The sequence below is a fragment of the Neomonachus schauinslandi genome, chromosome 2, assembly GCF_002201575.2.
Source record: "Neomonachus schauinslandi chromosome 2, ASM220157v2, whole genome shotgun sequence".
Lineage (NCBI taxonomy): Eukaryota > Metazoa > Chordata > Mammalia > Carnivora > Phocidae > Neomonachus > Neomonachus schauinslandi.
In genome coordinates this window covers 15,392,126-15,407,999 of record NC_058404.1, presented here as the reverse complement: position 1 = coordinate 15,407,999, position 15,874 = coordinate 15,392,126, and positions in this window count along the sequence as shown.

The following is a 15,874-nucleotide window of genomic DNA, read 5'->3' as shown; positions in this document are numbered from 1 at the left end:
CACATGAGTCCTGTGGCATTTGGGGTCTGCAGGGGCAGATGAGTACCGTAAGCACCAACACCTGCGGTGTCCAGTTGGCTTCCACGGGGCCCGGCGACAGGCTGGAACCGGGCTGGGGGATGCAGAAGGGCGACGGACGCAGACGTGCCCGGGCCTCTAGCGGGCCCTGCCGCTGGGCTCTTCTCCTCTGCCCTGCACGACGAGTTCTGTTAGCCCACTTTCCTCCCTGTCTCGAGCACAGCGTTCAGGGCCACCACATGTCCTCTGGGAGGTGACAAAAATAATGAGACCAGGACGACAGGACCAAAATAGATTTTACTTTGATCGGACCCCATATGTGTGTCATGCAGTGAAGGGAATGGCCTGGGCTCTGGAGCCTCTCCTCTGCCTCCTGTCCTCACTGGGGAATGGTTTGTCTGGGGCACCGTATCCTTTCAGGATCCAGTCTGCCCTCTGATTCTCCCTCATGGTCTCTATAGCCTGGGGCAATTTTGCTTTACTATACCAGAGAACTACGAATGGGAGCAGAAACACAACACAGATGTCCACAGCTTCTTCCCCAATGTCACAGAACTACGTGCTTCGAGCTAGTGGTTTTGCGGAATGATGAAAAACATGTGGTTTTATCCCAACTTCCAAGAATTAGAAGCAGATTCTAGGAGGGTGGGGATCATCTGGACTTAAAAATAGTAGTCCAACACATCTGGTGAGGACATATTACTGCCCATTAAAAGGACAAAACAGGAGTTGGTCTGCGGGGCCGTGCATCTACCTTCCCAGCTTTCCCCGGCCAGGCCCAGCCCTGGGGGTGCGGCCTCCCCTTGAGGTTGAAGGCTGATAAAGAAAGATCTCTTCCAAATGCTAATGTCCACAAGGAGCAGTGAACCTCCTGGTGATGAGTCATACCCGCCCTGTAATCTATCCTCACTTTGCCAGAGAGAAATTTCTAGAACTCATGCCTGACCATGCAAGTCACTCCCCTATTTAAATTCGCTCTTGGGTTCTCAGACTCAGCAGGTCATACAAGACCCTTCATGATCAGGCTCCAGCTTATCTCACAGGTCCACAAATAGTCCGTGTTCTCTCTCGTTGTTAGGTTTTGTTCTGTTTGTTCCCATTCTCTTTCTCCACTTGACTAACTCTTATTTCAAGGCTCCGGCTACGGGAGATTTCTGGGAGGGCTGCCGAGCACTGCCCACCCTCTCTGACTTACAGGCTTGGCACTCACAGCAGTCAGACCGCCCATGTCTCTGACCTGGCATTAAGCACGTACTTTGAATGGTCTTCTTCCTTCTCTGTGTTTTCAATCACATCACGAGAGCTTCAAGTACAGGAACCACAGCTCCTCTTTGTTCTCCAGAGTACAAATTTTACTATCAGTAAATATGTACTGAGCTCTTATTATGTCTTAGTTGCTGTGCTAAACTCTATAGATGCAGTGGCCAAAAAAAATGGAAATAAAAGCAGGATCGCCACCTGTATTAATTGCCCTCACAGAGTTCCACAAACTGGGTGGCTCCGACAACAGAAATTTACCGTCTCACAGGTATTGGGGAGAGTAACGTGACCCACATCCGCCTTCAAGAAGCTCACAGTCTCGTAGGAAAAAACGGATCTGCCGACCCATCAATCATCCTGCATACGAATGGCCATGCTACAAACATGAGTGGGGTGCAGAGGAAGCATCCAGGCCAGAAGAGCTCCTGTCCTCTGGGGAGGGCTTCTCGAGAAGGGAGCAAGAGTGAGGGGGGGGGCGCCTGGGTGGCTCAGATGGTTAAGCGTCTGCCTTCGGCTCAGGTCATGATCCTGGAGTCCCGGGATCGAGTCCCGCATCAGGCTCCCTGCTCCGCGGGGAGTCTGCTTCTCCTTCTGACCCTCCTCCCTCTCTTGCTCTCTGTCTCTCATTCTCTCTCTCTCAAATAAATAAATAAAAATCTTTAAAAAAAAAAAAGAGTGAGAGAGGGGGCTGGTCAGGAAAAGCTGCTGAGTGGGTTTTGGCTGAAGTCCTTCTGCCTGGAGCAGAGCGGACCCCCTCCACCTCCCCCACCCCCCCAACCCCCCCCGCCGCCCTGGAAGCTGCTCCTGGTCTTTGCACAAAGGAGTTAGCAGACTGTGTCCACGCCTACACTGGGTACATTCTTGGGCACTGTTTTGGTGGAGACATAGAACCCATGTTTTTGTTGTTGTTCCTGGGGAGGGGATGTGGAAGTGGACTGAGCAAAAGTGCTTAAGATAATAGTCACAAAAGCAGCCAGGATTCTCTCCTGCGGCCTGTCCCTAGGGATGGAAACCTGGAGGGGCCTGTGTTCCCAGACACCAAGTTGTAGAGTAAACACGGGAATGGAAATAATGTGGGAGGCATAGGAGGAAGGGAGATGGTGATTGGAGAAGATCAAGAGGAAGCAGGGGTTGGGACTGACTGCCCGAGGGGACGCACACAGCCCTGAGGAGCCCCAGGAAGGTCACACACTGAGAAGGGGGGTGTGTGTGACTAAAGGGACACAGGACGGGTGCCCAGGGAGGAACGCTTCACTGATTGCATAACCCTGAGAGTGGAGAGATGCTTCTTTGTGGCATGGGGGTGGGTGCATTTGCTTTTCCAGTCACCTGTTGGGCGTGGGTGCCAGCTAAAGAAGGGACCGTGAGGGCTGACTCCCTATATGCGGTTAGGAACCCTATTCAAAGACTTTTTTTTCCCACCTATTGTTTCCCTAAGCCTCATATCGGCCCTGTGAGATAGGTGGGGCAGGGATTATTGACTCTGCTGCAGGTGAGAAAACAGGAGAGGCTAGGTGGGGGGCCAAGGACACCCGGGTAACAGTGCTGCTCCTATACCCAGGCTGACCCCTTCTTGACCTCCCTTCCCTGGAGGGCTCGTTCCTATTCCAGTCATGGTCAAGGAGATGGAGTGCCTCGTCTTTTTGCAAACCATGGAAACAGGATTGGTTAAACTGGCAAGTTGCTTTCAGTGATACCTTAAGAAAACAACACACAGGGAGCAGCAAGTCAAATGTGTGGATGTACCCAATGGAGGGCTTAGAAACAGCGGAACGGATGTACACGTGACAGCGTGTCTGGGTCTGAAGAAGGCGGTGCTCAGTGAAAAGAGTAAGAAGTAGCAAGAGATACACGGCACACTTGGCTTCAGGTAAATTAAAAATATGTGCATAAAACCACATTTTTTTTAATTGGCACAAATAAAAATTCATCATTAAACATATACCAATGTTTATCTATGGAGAAGTGAGCAGGTAAAAGTGAATAAATAAATAAATAATCAAAGGAAAGGCCTTGCACAGACCAGTAATGACAATGTGTCATGAATTCTATGTCCTCAACCTCTGTAACCACAGATAAATAACAAATAAAATCAAGACGACTTCCTCAGAAATACCACAAAGAGGTATGAACTGTGAACTTAAGCTTTGTTGACAATGTAAAGCAAGGCAAAGCAGACAAACTTGGTGCTTTTCCTTTCGTGTAGTCACTTCACAGAAAAACTGTTCCCGGTATTTCCTCAGTGAAATGATGCATAGCATCCATCCCTCCCTCCATCCATCCATCCATCCCTCCATCCATCCGTTCACCCATCCCAAACATTTATCAAGTGTTCCTCAATCTAAGACCCTCTGCTTTGGCACTGGAAGGGGCCAAGAGGTAAAGAAATCTTCTCCTCCTTGGAGAAGTTTTTAATCCAGTTTAAGGCCGACGTGTCAGGGGCTATGTGAATTTGGATTTTAAAACTTGCCTATACATAGAGCTTGCAAAAATAGCCCTAAAAAAATCTCATTTTGGTCCACTTCCTTTCGTTATGATAGGGGAGGGGTGAGAGAGAACTGAGAACTAATAGTTGGGATTAGGAAGTCACATCGCTGATCTTATGATGTAAAACCCAAAGCAACTGAGAATTGTCTGCCTCTCAATGAAAACTGAACCTTTACAAAACTGTTCATTGATGTATTTCACTTTCTTTAATGCCAGTTATGGTTCCGAGCTTTTTTCAGTCTTTTGCTTCCTTCGACTTTCACAATCCCTGTGCGAACACACGAGGAAGGTGCCCAGATGATGCCCATTTTTACAGACAGAACACTGAGAGTTATGCTAAGTGAATTACTCAAGGTCACACAGTGATAAAGAAGGGCTTTGAGCCCAGGTATTTCAATTCGGAAGTATTCTATTTTTATCCCCTACATCAGAAGGCAGCACATTTTTTTCTATGAAAAGCTGGAGAGTAAATACTTTAGGCTTGGGGCCTCAAGTCTCTGTCTTGACTACTTTGCTCTTGACTGCAACCAAATGGGCGGGACTGTGGCCAATACAATCCTGTTCCTTTCGGGCGGTCCTTTCTCCAGCCTGGCCCGGTTTCTTCACAGGCAAGTTCTCATCAGTGTTCCAGCAAAGTCTCCAGGGTGAGCCTCTGCAGATCTTTGGAGAGCTCCCTCTGCAGCTGTCCCCCTCTGTGCTCTGCTTTGTGGGCGCTCACTGCCTGGGCCTCAGAATCCCACGGCCTGCCCCACGCAGGGACACTGCTGGGCTCAGAATGCATGTACGTGTATAACACATGAGATAGGATGTATTAAATCAACTCTTTCGGACTACAGACTCAGCCTTTCTTCAAGCCAAGGACAATTTCCCTCTAATCATTATCTCTTCTCTATCTCTTCTCCACGGACACCCTTGGACTGGAAATCCTAACAGAGGCTCACAGTCCCTTATCTAAAGTACCTTTGGTTTTTTTTTTGCTTTGTTTTGTGTGTGTATATGTCTTTTAAAAAACAAATTTCCGGCAAACACACTTATTGGAGAAACATAACCTGAAATGCTATGAGACTGTTTTTAAGTCATTAAAAAATACTAGTGTGAATATTCCATGTATTTTGCTGCTGAAAATGTTTGATTTCCGAGTGCTTCCCATATCCTCCTGGGGATGTTATAGAGTACATACTATACTGATATAAATATATATAATGTAAAATGTATGTGAAAACATATAATAAACATAAAAATATAAATACATATATACCTAGAAGTATACATACATAAAAATATATAGAACATTCAGTATTATTTCTAAAAGCTGAAACAATCTAAATTCCCAAACTTCTTCTGGCTTCAATGGTTTCAGATAAGAGACTGTAGATCTGCAATCACATATCTGCTCTCCTGGATCATCCTCAAGGCTAACTTTTTCCTCCCTATTCCTCAGTCTTCGACTTTTTCCTCCAAGTTTTCATTTCCTCCTCTATTGGATCTTCCAAACTACTTGTCAGGTCTCAGGACTCACCATCATCGACTTCCATTTACCTATGCTTAAGGAAAATCATGATTTTATTTATGGCATAATTCAATCTCTTGTATGCCCCCTCTCTCCCTCCCTGATTTTGATAAAAATATTGTTGGCTTCTTCCAGTTCTATTTCACCAGGAAGTGGTAAGACTAACAGTCCTATATAACAAGTTCCGTGATAAGTCCTGTAAGAGTAAAGGTGTGGCTTGATTACAATGACTGATTCCATCCATCACCAAATAAATATATCCAGTTACTCAAACAAGATAGATATTTATTTTTCATATGGACACAGACAAATCTGGACCACAGTCTGTTGACTCCACAATTATCAAGGAACCAGTCCTTCTGTTATCTTGCCAACTTCAACTTTCGGCTTCTGTGTGGTGGATGGAGGCGACCATGACATCTGTAATCCAGCCAGCAGGAATGAGATGAAAAGCAGCACAGCATGGAGCTTCCCTTTAAGGACATTTCCTTGAAGCTGCATACTCCAATTCTATTTCCATTTCATTGGACAGAACTTGGTCAGTGACCACACACCTATCTGCAAGGCAGTCTGAGATACGTAGTATTCCCTATTTGGGTAGTCATTTCCCCAGGTAGAAATCTTTATAGAATATGGGGAGAATGGATATTAGGAGGGTCCTGGCAGTCTCCACCACTGCCTACTTGAGTACCTTCTTTTCCTTCCCCTATTCATTAATGCTGTTCACTCTTCATGCTCAGATCATGTAGTTGGAGAGTCTTAACGTGGCACAAAACTGTGAGTGGTGGAGGTTAGTAGTCTACATCCCTGCCGGCATGGACTACACTTGACTGTCTCTTAAGATGTACGTCTTCTTGGGAAATGGTGAAAAAGGAGGGCAGTACAGCTTTGTCATCCATGGATAGAATAATAGGAAAATACTGAAATACACAGTTTAGAAGCAGTAGACTTGATTTAAATGTGAGCAGAATAAAATAGGGACACTGATGATAATCATCTTCATATGGCAATGTACAATCTTCAAAAATGTTTCCACATTTGGAACGAACGTTATTGTGCTTGATAATAAAAACCACCATTTGTAGGAAACTGTGTTCGTTTCTGACTGCTGCTGGGACAAATTGCCACAAACTTAGTAACTTAAAACAACACAATTTTATTATTTTCTGGTAGTCCCAGAGGTCAGAGTGTCAGATACGTCTCATGGGACGAAAGTCAGGGTTTTGTCAGGGTTGGCTCCTTCTGGAGATTCTGGGGAGAGAATCCAGGGATTCTGGATTCTTGCCTAATCCAGCTTCTAGAGGCTGTCTGCATTCCTTGGCTTGTGGTCTTCAGTCTTGGCTTCTATGGTCACATCACTTTCTCTTATTACTCCTTCTGATCTCCTACCTCTCTCAGGCAAGGGTGATTACACCAGGCCCACCTGGATAATTCAAGATAATCACCCCATTTTAAGATTCTTGATGCAATTACCCCTGGAAAGCCCCTTTTGCCAAGCAAGGCAACATTCACAGGCTCAAGAGACTAGGATGTGGACATTTGGCGGGGGTCATTATTCAGCCCACCATGACATACAACTGTATTCCACACACTGTGCTCACTGTTATCTATATGTCACCTCCAATCCTCACAACACCTTTTGACGTAAGTGTGATATTCAATGTTATATTCAGTCTGCAGATGAGAAATTTGAGACTCAGAGATATTAAATAACTAACAGGTGTTACATGATCTCTAAGGTCTAGAGAGAGAATTCAAAGCCAAATCTGCCCAACTCAAGATCATGCTTCCTTAATAGCTATCAATATCTCCAGTTTACAGGCCATAACCAACCATCATCGAAAATAGCCCTAAACAGGTCAGGGAGGCCTTGGTGACTTTATGAAACCTTCCCCCTATCTGTCCAGTTCTTGCAATTAATCCAGAAATCTGGGCCAGTATGAATCACCCGTCTTCACTTCATGCGAAGAAGCATCCTTCAAATTCCAAGAGCAGAAACACGACTATAGGACATGGTGAAACTTAAGACAGAAAATCACCCACGGTGTTAAAGAAAGGAGACCTCTGCTACCATTTCTGTGTGGGGAAATCCTGATGGAGTCATGGAGGGCTTCTGTCAGCACACTGAGGACACTCTGGGATGTCCTTGGAAAGGGCATGGCTGTGTTTCTCTTCATGTTTTGCAGTCATTCCTGTCTTCTGGCCTCAAGGACATAAGCACATTTAGTTAACTCCCAGAGCCACGGACTCCTTTTTCTTCAGTAAACACTGCTGTGAGGTCTTTCTGCTTCCTCTTTGCAGCCATAGTAACCATTGTTGGCTAATCCAGGGTTGCCAGACTCCTCAATCAGAGGGAGATTTTTTAAAAACCTACTGTCATATCCAGGACAAACAAGGTCCTTTTAACCATACCAGACTCCTTTATCGCTATGGTGTTTCAGAAGAAATTTATATGCCCTAATTGGCCCCTTCTCACTATCTGGGAAAGTGTAATTCACACACAGAGATCTGTCTCTCTTCTGAGAATAGATGGAAAAATAATGACTGGAAACATCACACATAAAATATTTATTGGGTCAAGATCCCAGTTAATCCTCACAACTGCCTTAAAGTAGGTACTAACATGACTGCCATTTTACAGATGAGAGAGTTGACACTTCGAAATTTGGGTCCTGTGTCAGAGCTGCGGATCTTTCCGGCTGGAGCTGGGGTTTGAACCCGCGGCGGATGATTCTAGGCTAGAGTCTGTGCTGTAAAACAAGGTCGCTAATGCGCCTTAGGTTTAGTTTATGGACTGTCCACTGTTTGTGTGCATTTCATGACCAACTAGCTTTCTAGTTCTAGAGCTATGACCAAGGATAGGTTCTTCAACTTCTCATCGAGTGAGCTTTTCCCTAGAAAATAGAGCCCTTCAAGAAACAAGATCAAGGTGAACTTTCTCTAGTGGGGAGAAAGGGAGGATTAATTGCCAAAAGAGGAAGTGAAGGGCTGTAGCTACCCCTCCAGCTGGATGTGGGGGCCACGTGTTCCAGCCTGTGTGGCAGCAGACAGAGCCCTGGGGCCTCTGCTGGGGCCTCAAGCAGTCCTGGCTGCTATAAAGAGTGGCCAGGCTTTTGGGACCTGGGACGACCTGGCCTACGTCACCTACCGATCCTTTAACCGTGAACATCTGGAGCTTAATCATACTCAAGCATTCAAAATTCACCGCTTTATCATGACACTATCTCAGCCAGCCTTATACATTAGGAGACCATATGGAGACTGAAGGAGGACAGTCTTCTTAAAAAGTTAGATGTATTTGTTTGAGGGGCTCTAGTCCCCCGAGTGGATTTTCCCAGAGGCCCCTTCCATGGCAAAATCTTACTATACTGTGAGGAATTTATATTATTATGTACAGTTTTATATCATATTAATATATTAATGTGTTCTATTATATATTAATATATTAAGATTATTTTTATTAAACTATCCAACCCTATTGAACCCTCAGACATAGGTTAATATTTTTAAGGCTTGTGAAGAGTTCTTATAAATCCACCCAGAAAGAAAGATGAATAGCCCCACACAAAAACGGGAGAAATAAATAAGCCACTCACACACAAAAAGAAATATAAAATGCCCAAGTTATAAGAAAGTAGAAAACCTCACTCTTAATGAAAGCAATTTAAACGAAATAAGATGCTATATTTATCTCCCCAATTGTCAAACCGAACAAAGACGACAGAATTAGAACTCAGTGCTGTAGAGAGTATGAAAAAAAAAATAGAGTTTATATATTCTGTAATAAGAGTATACATTTGGTTCAGTTATCACAGAAGGGCATTTTGGAAAAAAAAAAAAAACCATAACCTTTAAAGAGATAGATACATACATACATAAATGCATAGCTACGGAAATATAGACCCACACACACACACGCACACACACACACACACACACACTGCCTATGCTTTGACCCAGCAGCTACACTTTCAGGAATGTGACTAAAATGGCCAATAAACTTGACAGGATACTTAATCTCACTAGAAATCAGGAAAGTGCAAATAGAACACAATAAGATACCATGTCTAATCAGGGTGGCAACAATCCAAAGTGTGACCAGATAAAGCATGGTTGGGGTTGTGAGACACACAGGCCCTCCCTGGATCTCTGGGGGGAGGGTTACTGCACAGCCACCCTGGTGGGCAATTCGACGGTATCTGTGAAAACAAAACACGTGCCTCCTCTACGATCCAACAATTCTACGTCTCTCAATCTCCCCAGAGAAACACGTGCCCGTGTGTGTGAGGAAAAGATCTAATGCAGCATTGCTGGTTCTAGCAAAAAACTAGAGTCCACATACCCAGCAATAAGGAAGTAGCTCCACGAACTGTGGTTTGTCCTTATTATGGGACCCTACACAGCAGTTACCGAGAGGGATGCCCATCGTCATGTGCTATCTCTCTGCAAGAGAGCCTGTTGGATGACTTAGCACGATAGCATCTGTGCACCATTCCCTGCCTCACAAATAAAAAACCATCTAGCACCATACGCTTCATTTAGATACATGGACATAGATGTCAACACATTGAAAAATGTGAAGGATATGCACTAACGAGTAACAGTAGTTATCCCTGTAGGAGTGATAGTGATGAGCGGCGCCTGGGTGGCTCAGTCCGTTAAGCGTCTGCCTTAGGCTCAGGTCATGATCCCAGGGTCCTGGGATTGAGCCCCGTGTCGGGCTCCCCGCTCAGCAGAGAGTCTGCTTTTTCCCTCTTCCTCTGATGCTCCCCCTGCTTGTGCTTGCTCTCTCTCTCTCTCTGTGTCAAATAAATAAATAAAATCTTAAAAAAAAAAAAAAAAGAGTGATAATGACCAGATTGGTCATTAAGGGAGACTTTGGTCCTATCTGTAAATGTTTTAAATTTTTACCAAGAGCATGTATTCATTTATCACATATGTATTTTAAAAATATTTAAAAGACTGGTTGCAAAGATTTTGTGACACTAGTACTTAGCATGGCATTAGTTGTGAAAATCTGGAAATAACCTAAATGTCCAACAGCAAGGAATAAACACATTGTAAGATATCTCATGATGTGCTTTAATACAACTATTAAAACAATATGTTGAAGTCTATGAAATAGTGGAGAGGAAATGTTCACAACAATGTCAAGGGGAAAGGCAGAATACCAAATAGTGTGTGCATTATTCAACACCTGCCAACTGATGGGTCCAAAGCAGAGGTGTCAGATCCCCAAATGTGAGTGGGCTAGCTAAAAAGCTTTTTAAAGGCTCACTAATACCAAAGTCACCAGTATCAATGATTGAAATGGTGATCCTGCTGAGATGATGGAACAACGAGGGCCAGAGACACTGAGGCAGAAGGCTTGGAAAGGCAGCCCAGGGGCAGACGGAAGCCTCAAAGCGCTAATGGCCCGGCTGAGGGTGAAATCTGTCTCAGCTCACACTGGAGCTGGCCCCGCGGTCCCCAGAGAATCTGATCCCTCGCTGGTTCGGACCAGCCTACGGGCAGTCTGGTCTCCTCCCTCCAGCTTCTTGAGCAGGCACCAGGTCAGGCCAAGGACAGGGGCCTCCTCTTGCCAGAAGACCTTTTCAGACTACAGTGTGAGCCTCAACGGCATGGGGCCACCTCTGATCTGCTGGATAGCAAGATGCATTCCAGGCTCAGCTCTTCATTTCCTGCAAGGAGCGCAGAGCACCAGGCCACTTTCGGGGGGGGGGGGTGGGGGGGGAGGGGAAGGGCGAAGCTAGGTCATTGATACCTGCAAGCCCCTTTTTCTTTGGCTTATCAAGAAACTGGCTCATAGTCATTAAATCATGAGAAATGCCATACAAAATAGCAAGAGTGTCCCCTGAAAGTCAAGACGTTAGAAAATTAAGTGGGAATTAGAGAGAAACGCTTTAATAGAATAAATTGATTTTACATTATGGAAAAGGAACAGAGGGAAAGAGGAAAGAACAGGGAAAAAAATCGGTGGGGGGGGGAGAGAGGAAGGAAGGGAGGGCAGAGAGAGAGAGAGAGAGAGCAGAGAGGTTTCCAGATTCATAAGGGACAATGCTGTCATTTCTAACTGTCCCCCCTCCCCCACCCCGGGGCAGCCCTGGAAACTGAGTGAATTCCTGCCCTTCAATGGGGTGGAGGGTGAGAAGAACAGAAGGGTAAGATAAGGGGGTAAGATAGAGTTCAATTTGAAAACCCAGGTAGAAAAATAATCTGGGTCCTAAGCACAAGGCCGTTGTAGTTAAAACAAGCAACCACCCAAACAGATGGAAATCTCTACCTGGGTTTGGGGATAGAGAAGCGGAAGAATACAGGTGGGTAGAAACAAGGAAGAAGCATTTCTGATCCTGGAGGTGAATGTCAGGTTGCGTGGGAATGATTCCAGGAACTGTGAGCCTGAGGCCAACTTGTTTCTTTTCATTGTTCATTTTTCCTCTACGATGTTTAAATCCCTTTGCTTCTCCTGCTTTCACACCTGCATGAAGTCGTGACTCTTAGGGAAAGGAGACACACAATTCCAAGGTCCTCATTCCTTTAATGACAAGGGGTCCCTGGCAGGGGAGGGAGGCTCCGAGAAGGGGCAGATGGGGTTGGAAAGTAGCTGTTCCCCCTGCTTCTAACAGAACTGCAGACGTGCAGGCTCAGGTGGAAAAACTGGGGAAACCTGCATGCCAGCTTCAGAGATCAGAGCAACAATTTGCTTGGCTTCTGCGGTGAAAGCTCGCAAACATACTTAAAAGCTTTCCTGGGTGATATGTCAGTGGATGGACTTACACTATTGATATCCTGTCTCCGAGAATAGGTCTGTGCTTTTGAGCAATACTGACACCCAGTGTTTGAGATTTTAGGACTGAAAGGAAAATAAAAATATGAAGGGAGGGGGGTAGAACAGATCCTAAATATAACCGCTGTCTTATGTCAAGGACCCACTCATTGCACCAACCTCGGAGGTTCAGAAAGATAACGCAGTGCTGAGCTAGCCCGTCTTTCTTGCCCCCACACCAGGCTTGTTCTACTCAAAAGTGAATGTGGCATCACGGGGAATTTTTTTGGGGGGGGCGGGGATCCCTTTTTTATAGAAAAGATTTTTTAGAGACTATTTGGTTTTAAAGAATAATATTCAACTTATTAAATTTACAAAATTTCAAAACTAAGCCGGTTCTTCCCTAAATTTTAAATTCAACTTTCAAACCTGTTCTTTATTTATAATTAAAACACATTCTCAAGAGTATTTACTATTTGGGAACGGCTGTCAATCAACAATTGAAAAACTTAAAAAAAACCCTGAACATAAAAAAATGAGAAAATGCACTTAAAATGATTAAGGGGTCTAACTAAGTTTATCATGGGATCTCCTCAAACATTGCGATTTCCTTTATAAATTTATTTATCTATTTAGTTATTTTTAAGATTTTATTTATTTATTTGAGGGAGAGAGAGAGAGATTGTGTGAGAGAGCACAAGCAGGGGGAGCTGCAGAGGGAGAGGGAGAAGCAGACTCCCTGCAGAGCAGGAAGCCCAACAGTACTCAAGGCTGGATCCCAGGACCCTGGGATCACGACCAGAGGCAAAGGCAGACGCTTAACTGACTGAACCACCCAAGCACACGCCCCCTTTATAAATTTATTATATTCAGGTATCTTTTTGAACATATCTGACTGAAAAACTTTACCAAAAACTTTAGATAACTTTTAAAAAATCAGATAAAATAAACATATAAATAAGGCAGTTTGTTAAGTGACCCAATATTGTTTGCAAACTAAAAAAGTCATCCCTGGGCGCCTGGGTGGCTCAGTTGGTTAAACCGCTGCCTTCAGCTCAGGTCATGATTCCAGAGTCCTGGGATCGAGCCCCGCATCGGGCTCCCTGCTCCACGGGAGACCTGTTTCTCCCTCTGCCTGCCGTTCCCCCTCCTTGTGCTCTTTCTCTCTCTCGCTATCTCTCTCTGTGTCAAATAAATGAATAAAATCTAAAAAAATAATAAATAAAAAATAAATAAATAAAAAGTCATCCCATTATTTTTAAAATCATAAATGTAAAAAACTGAAAAACACATGTTTTTTTTTAAAACTTTTTGAGTATAGTTGACACACAATGGTATTAGTTTCAAGTGTACAACATAGTGATTCAACCACTCTATACATTATGCTATGTATAACTCACTGCAAGCGTACCTAGCATCTGTCACGTACAACACTATTACATACCACTGACTGTATTCTCTGTGCTGTGGCTTTTCTCCTGGAGACTTACTGGTTCCACACTGGAAGCCTGTATCTCCCATTCCCCTTCACCCATTTTGCCCATCTCCCCCCCCCCCCCTTCCCTCATGCAAACCATCAGTTTGTTCTCTGTATTTATAGGTCTGTCTGATTTGGCTTCAAAAGCACATTTTAAATTGGAATCACAAGGCTCATTAGTTAGATCCTTCAATAGGGCAAATTATCTTTCAAACAGTAAGTGCGTTAAATTCCAAGTAAACAGAGTATCTTGAAATACAATAGTGTTAATAAGGAGTTTGATTTAAGTGTTAATCCAAATTTTCTTGGTGTTAAAAAACACTTATCCTGTAAAGAGACCATTGGGTCACCCCAAACCAAGTCCATTCTGCTTCCTACATTGATGCTCCAAGGTTACATGCCACCCCATTGGGGCCACAACACCGATCCGTACCTACGAGATTGATGGCACACAGCAGACTAATTTATAGCCACCATTCCAGTAAGTCCATGCCCTCCAATTTGTCTGGTCTAGTAATCCACACCTCTGGGCTTGAGACATTTGGTTATTTTTCCTCCTCAAGCCCCACTGAGATTGTAGAGAACTTCCTTTTCTGCAGTTGGATTTAATTTCTTTGACTCTCTTGCATACCACCAACAACTAAATTATGAACCATGATTTCTTATTACTTAGAATTTCTATTTTAAATTTACTGAAAGTCCTCTCTTGGACTTATTTATACTTTTCATATTAATCACCTTTTACAGAGCCTAAAAAAGAAAGTAAAGGTAAAATAAATTGGTGAAGGCATTCCAAAAATTTCTTCACATTCAGAGCCTAACTCTTTTGAATCACTCTTCCACTTAGCTGTTGATATGTACACTCTTCAAAAAGTTAAAAAACAAGATTCTCATGCAAATATAGGATAAACAACTGTCAAACAATAAACAACTGATTTGGAGGAGAATTACAGGAACAAGGGTTTAATGAGCATTGAAAAAAATATATTGGAGTGTGTCAACTATACTCAAAAATTTTTAAAAATAATGAAACTGGAAAAACAAAGAAAAATATGTTGAAATAAGATGGCTAGGTTAGAAACAAAACTGGCTGTAAGATGGCTAGGTTAGAAACAAAACTGGCTAATGTCCTACAGGGCAATAAAACATATATCTTTTTTAATGGACAAAGATCATTTGGATCTCTACCAGACAAAACTTAGGAGTTAACATGTAACTCCACAAAACATGAACTTTTACCCGGTAGTACATAGCAAATCAAACAAAAGTGCATCTCATTAGAAAATTAAGTGACCTACATGACATTAAACATCAGTGATACAGCAATTCCTTAAAACAATTCACTGGAGAATCAAAACCATTGGTCTGATGCATAAACTGGCTTTACAGTTGGTTATGCAGCCTTGGCTAGTTTTTGTTTCCTTCTTCAGAAATGTTGCTGAACACAACTGTCTGATTCATCATTTCCCTCACCTCCTCTTCACAGCAATTAGATTCCTACAGTTGAAAGTGTATTGTATTATTATTTCTAGGGCTTTCCTCCAAGTCATCATAAATTTTGCTGCTGACTCTTTAATGTTCCACCATTTTTAGGCAACGGTAACTGTATCATGACTGCTACGGAGCAAACAGTGATTGTACGAGGCTGTTGATTTTGAGGTGTTCTCAGTTCCAGAGATGTCAAATGGTGGGGGAGAAAATGTGTCTTAGAATCAGTGAAATAGGGTGAAATATGGCATATTAAGAGTGGCTGAAAGAGTAAACTGAGAGACTAGTGCGTAGCATATACGGAGCATACATAAATATATGAACAATAAATTGTTGGGTTTCCATAACTCTGTAAATGTCGGTTTCTCTTTCCCCTTCCACAGTCTTAAGTTTGAGTGACTTATCACAGGTACATCTTCCTCCTGCAATGAGCAATGCGGGAAGCCAGGGAAGAGTTTGTTCTTGGAGGGGGATTCTCCAATGGCCAACTTCTGTAGACCCCGGCTCTCCCTTTATGTTTAGCTTCGTGGCCACTAGGTGACAGGGCAGGAGGAAGGCTCTGAGGCCTGCCTGCTGCCATGGAGTCACGAAAATGTCCTTGAGAGCTATTACGTAGGACAACTTTTATCACAACGTTCTTAGATTTGGGGGACAATAACGCTTCTATTGACACAGTAACGCTTCCCAAGATCTCATTTGCTGTGATAAGGGGTTCAGGAGTGCTTCTCAGTCTTTCCTGTCATGGCACGCACAGCAAACATGCTAACACTTATGCAGCCACTGGGGTCAATGGAGAGGTTTCTCCAGACCGGAAGTGACTGGGTAGGGGGCTGGCAGCTGCCCAGGCCTACCTGACCTCCTGAAGGCG